Raw genomic sequence first — 6,021 nt, forward strand, 5'->3', positions numbered from 1 at the left:
ATATATAACAGTATCGAGTACTATCGTCATAACTACGAGATGGTATTGACTTCATGTCATAAATATCTGTGTGAATTAAGTCTAAGGGATTTGAATTCCTTCCAACTAACTTATTAGGAAGTTTAACATACTTAGATTCAACACATACTTGATATTGTGATTGTTTGTTTTCAAACTTAAGCAATAAATTCAAATTGTTTAGTTTGAGAAAGGTTTTATAATTGACATGTCCTAAACGTGAATGCCATAAATTATTTGACTCAAGTAAGTAAGAAGATCCTTGAACTTTATTATTCTGAACAACTATTTCATTTAGTTTGAAAAGGCCCTCAGTGAGGTAGTCTTTTCCTACATACATCTCATTCTTACTAACTATAAATTTATCAGAAAAAAGAACACACTTGAATCAGTTCTTGAATCAGTTCTTGATTTTGTGCCAACCATGTTGGCTTGACCTTTCTTCTTTTTCTTCTTGGGAGTGAGATATTCCACAACCTTATGTCTAGATTTTCCACAATTGTGACAATTTTCCTTAAACTTATTTTTACTAGGATAGTTCTTCATCCCAGAAGGTTTCTTCCTCTTTTTTGAAGTAGTCAGATCAGCCTCAATAATATTTTCTCCCAAAGTTTTTGAGTTTCCTTTAGCCTTCTTCTTGGAAGCCTAGTTGTCTTCATCGATCCTTAGATGAACAATCAAATCTTTGAGAGTCAACTCCTTTCATTTGTGCTTCAAATAATTTTTGAAGTCTTTCCATAAAGGAGGCAAATTTTCGATAAATGTTGCTACTTGGAATTTCTTGTTTGTGATCATACCTTCTGCCAAGAGATCATGAATAATGACTTGAAGTTCTTGGACTTCAGACATGATAGTCTTTTTTTCAACCATCTTAAAGTCCAAAAAATTTACAGCTACAAACTTCTTTAAGCTTGAATCTTCAGTTTTATATTTTTTTTCTCAAGAGCATACCCTAGTTCTCTAGAGGTTTTACAAACACTGAAGACATTGTATAAGTCATCTTCCAATCCATTAAGTATGTAGTTCTTTCAAAGAAATAATCTTTAGTAAACCGGTGATGTTTTTATATTGTTCAAACCGAATACAAGTGACTGAATGTATTTGGTGAAGTTTTTATGTAATTAAAACCAAATAACTTGTCCTTTTTTAGAACAATTTTAATATTCGATGAAGTTTTGTATTCTTCGAATCGAATATTAAACTTTTCTTTTCTTCTTCCTTTCTAAAACAGATTTACTATTCAATGAAGTTTTATATATTCTTCGAACCAAATATTAAAGTGGAGTGGAAAACCAGAATATTTTTAGTCTCCAAATATAGAAAATTGATGAACACAGAAAATAATAAATAAATTTCTTAAGCTTAATGGGTACTATTTTCTACAAGCATATAAGACGAACAAAATTAAACATAAAATTTAAATATAATAAATAAATATCCGAGATCCCAAAATTCACTGTGTATCCTTAAAAAATTTAATCCACTCACTATACCCAAGGTTGTGGATTATTTCCTTCCAGCATAACACGGATATACCTTTAAAAGAAGTAGCGGCACCTCAAACTTCAATAACTTTAGATAAATCAAAAGTCAACAATGAAATCACACAAAGACACTACTTTATTTGTAAGAAATGTATGCAGAAGAATGGAATAATTCGATGTAGAAAAATGAGAGCAAAATTCTCTATTGATAGACAACAAAGGATAATGTGAACAAGTGCTTATTGTGTCTTATCAGAAAGGTCACAATCCTTTGCAAAAGTCACAACCCTTTGCAAAAGTCACAACCTTTCAAAAAAGGCTTAACTCTTCAAAAAAGGCACAACTCTTCATAAATGTCACAACTCTCCATTCTCACCTTTTAAAACCCAACTAAAATAAGGCATAAATATTACTGCTTTATTTAGTTATTACTATGTATATGTATTTTTAGTAGTTACTTAGTAGTTACATAGAAGTTAAGATGATTATTAAGGGAAAACATGTTGTTTATTCTATAGAATTTGGGTCTGTAATTAAATTGGAGGATAAGGTTGCCATGACCCGACCTCTCAAGTCATGATGAAATCTACTATAACCCCCAGTAGGTAAGCCAACATGTATTCTAGAACTGCGAGTAATGGTATTAAGGTTAGAAACTAAATAATACCAACATAATAACAGGAGCAACAGGGATAGCGAAGCACATGAATAACTATATAAAACAAAAATATAGGATTCCTCCCAAAACCTAGAAGTCACAACTACATAGCTACCACATAATACAGATACAAGTCCCAAAAGTGGACTACGAAAATAAAAGTTGTCTCAAAAAAGTAAAAGACAATCCAATATATATACAGATGGAGATACAAATATCCCAAAATGTCAAGTGCTCACCCTCGTCTCTGGTACAGACTGTAACTTCCCCGAATCAGCACTGGTAACTGGTTCTCAGGCCTGCATCACAAAAACATATGCACATTTTAAGAGAAGTACCAAAACAATAGGTACTCAGTAGGTATCATAGGCCGACTGAGCTTGAAAAGTAAAAGCAATAGGAAAAGATAGAATCTAATATAACTAATAGAGTGAGATAGAAATAAGGAGATGCACACGACTGTAAGTGACTAAAGTAACTAAGTAAAGATAAATACACCTAACTGGGCCCCAACAAGCCTAGAATGTACACTCGTGTGCAAGTTTAAATAAGAACCCAAGCGTACCCCAATAAGCCCGACGAGTACACAAAATTGCTAAAACTACTAAGAATAAGAAGCGGTAAGTCTAGAGCCAGAAAAACATAGCCCAGACCTAGAACCGCGGTTAGCTTCCAAGAAACCAATAGTATCCAATAGTAAGAGCCCAACTATGAAGTCCAGCACCCAAACCTCAAACTGCGAATGAGTCTCAAAGGGGCAAATCAGATGAAATGTCCAAGTAATCAATAGGGAAAACTCAGCTAAAAATTCTAATGCTCGAACCTCAAACCACAGATCAGACTCGAAAGGGAAAATCAGAAGGAATATCCAAGTAATCAATATGGAAAGACCAGCTAAAAAGTCTAGCGCTCAAACCTCGAACCGCGGATAAGTCTCAAAGGGACAAAAGTCTGTGATCAGATAAGGTATCTCCCTAGAAGATAAGCAGTTAGCATGACCAGACCTTGAATCTGCGATGATAACAGATACCAAATGATATCATGTCATCTCATCATAGTGAAGTCACCATGGAACTACTTCCACACTTAGATAATCCACTTAATATTTCCAAGCTCGATCTATACCCGATCCTGAATTACTGAATGAGGCCTCGAAGCTCAAATCGCCTATGAACAAATAGTAAAGGGAGGGAGAGAGGGTAGAGGGTCATCAAACTGAGGTAACGCCTAACCTAAGGCTTTACTACCAGACCCAAGTTTGTTATTCCATTCTACAGGGAGCTAAGTCATCTGAATTGACGTTGAAGTAAAAGCAAGGCTTAACGGCTCCAACTAGCATAAGTCTATGGCAAAACTAGTCTAAGACTAGACTAAGGCCAACATGCTCATAATCAATAGAAAATAGTCAAAAATAAGGCTATCAAGGATGGATGATCAACGTAAAGCTAAAGACATGCTCGCAAGAACCCAAAATGCCCCGTAACAAACCTAGGGCATGATTTCTAAACACCTATGCATGGTTCAATAGATACCCACCCCAATTTCCAACTAATCCAGAGGCAATCACATAGTCAAGCTTAATCTAGGGAAATAGAAATCTTAGCCTACCTATAAGTCGATCAAGAGTGCTCCAAATCACAGGATCGGAGGCTTTCTCTTCCTAATGTCCTTCGAACGCTGTCACGTTATCAATTATAGGTACACAACATTAAAATGGTTATTTTAACATTAAAATTACTAAATTAAGAGATGGACTAATTTTGGTGTCAAAAATGGAAATGTAGGACCTATTCTGATAATTTCAGAATTGATTCCGTGAAAAGGTCCTTAACACTACCCTAAACTTTTGTTCCAAAATAGAACACAATTCGGGCTTTAAAGCTTGACAATCAACAATGGCACAAGAAAGTCATGAAAATTTACCTCAAACAAAGGTTATTTGACACTACCCAAACCTACTCACGCGTTCTCCTAGAAATTACCAACAACCTAGACTTTGAACATCATATTTTGCCTTAAAACGAAAGAGATATGAATGTTTGAAGTTAGGAAAGTAATCTAAAAATTGGGTCTTAAAAGAACCCTCAGGGGTTGCTTAAGAGTCAACCTCAAAGAAGCGGGTTCTCTTTAACGACACCAGGTCGCTTTAGTGACAAGCCAATCGCTTAAGAGACATTGGCCCGGCAGGGCTTGGCCACTTTAGTGACACCAAATCACTTTAGAGACCAGGGGTCACTTTAGCAACAGCACCAGACTCAGCTACAACAACTGAGTTTTGGAAAAGGCAAAGTCTCAAATGGGGTGCTCAGAACCCCGTACACACAAACAAGATATGCTATCCTAACAAATTCGATATTTCAAACTTAATAGAACATTCAAAATTTCCTTACAAGGTTATTTTAATGAAAAGTAGGTCTCATACCAAAGTGCCATTTTTAGCCAATTTTCACAATGGGCCTCGAGATTACACCTGAAGCCTCAGTAAGTGAATGAAGTATCATTCTAGACCAAACTCAATATTCTGGAACAAACCACACTAACATAATTTTCATTCGAGTGCATTTTCCATGAATGTTGACCAAAGTCAACTTTTGGCCAAAGTTCAAAGGCGAAAGAGCCAAATGGCCTCAAACTCGCACCAATTGCCTCAATACTTGTGCCGACCATGTCACTAGCCTAATTTAGTCATTCCAAAGCTAATAGAACCATTAGAAGTCCATTCTGAGGTCATTTATCTGATGTTATGATCGAAGTCAGCTTTTCAAGTTATAAAAACTCCAAAAGAGGAAAACGGGCCTAAAACCCAAACAAACGACCAGGCGACCTCTACAAGAATACTCTAAATGATGAAATGAATGAATTAATTAAAAAATCACCTGAAGGGTCATTACAAAGGTTCCTCAAAATACCTTGGTTATTGGGTAAATTATCATTCATATATCTTATTGTAAACTTGTTCTATTTGTTGGTGGAAATAAAAAATAGTGTAGTGTGTTGTAATCTTTGTGTTGTGTTTGGAAATTTACAGTGTAAGGTTAGAGAGTTTCGGGATTCCTAAAACATTTGTTATTAGAGCCTTTATGGTTTCAACCAGAATCGAAGGGAGGATTGAAGGGTAAAAGAAGCCAATGAACGAAGTATAAGAGGAGAATGGTTCAGTACGTCATTACGAGACTTGATGCAAAAAAAAATGAATGTGACGTCGAAATTCTTCAACATATGAAAGGAAAATTAGTAGTTCAGGCAAATTGATCTTGGGCACATTTATGTGCCTATGTACTTTATTATGCCCATATTTAGTAATTGTTTTCACAATATTTTACAGATTAATTATTTGTTTTGGATTGAATGAAGAACAAGTGTGCACTACGGTGCGTGTTGAGTGAATGCAGGAATTTTGGAGAAAAATAAGTGCCCAGAAGTAAGAATGTACAATGGCACAAGCTAAACGGGAGCAAGAAGTGAAGTCCAAAGGAGAACATAGTAGTGCGCCACGCCAGGGCATAAACAACTAAGGGATGATCCTGGCGCACCACGCCAGGCATAAAACAGCTGACGAAAGATCCAAGCGCATTGCTTGAGTGTCACGCCAAGGGTAAGATGCTAGCGCCATCCTGGCGCACTGCGCTACTAAAGCCCGAAGTTTTCTGATTTTTTTATTTTTAGTCAGGGTCCAACTAGGAAAACAGGGTTATTTTACAAACCCTATAAATAGACCCCTAGGACTTGTGAGAAGGGGTTCACGCAAGTTTTGAAGGAACGAAGACAAAAGAACACACGCACTTTAGGTTTCCTTTTCTTCTTTTTTCTCTTAAACATTAAAGTGTATGACACTTTGTACTTGGTGATTTCATTGAACAT

At 35.9% G+C, this 6,021-nt stretch overlaps 1 pseudogene; it reads right to left on the minus strand.

Annotated features, from left to right (window-relative positions):
• The window catches only part of LOC129875660 (SNF2 domain-containing protein CLASSY 3-like), a 58,860-nt pseudogene extending 53,087 nt beyond the window's left edge, over positions 1-5,773 (minus strand).
• Between the last annotated feature and the right edge of the window lie 248 nt (positions 5,774-6,021).

Source organism: Solanum dulcamara, chromosome 12, assembly GCF_947179165.1.
Source record: "Solanum dulcamara chromosome 12, daSolDulc1.2, whole genome shotgun sequence".
Classification (NCBI taxonomy): Eukaryota; Viridiplantae; Streptophyta; class Magnoliopsida; order Solanales; family Solanaceae; genus Solanum; species Solanum dulcamara.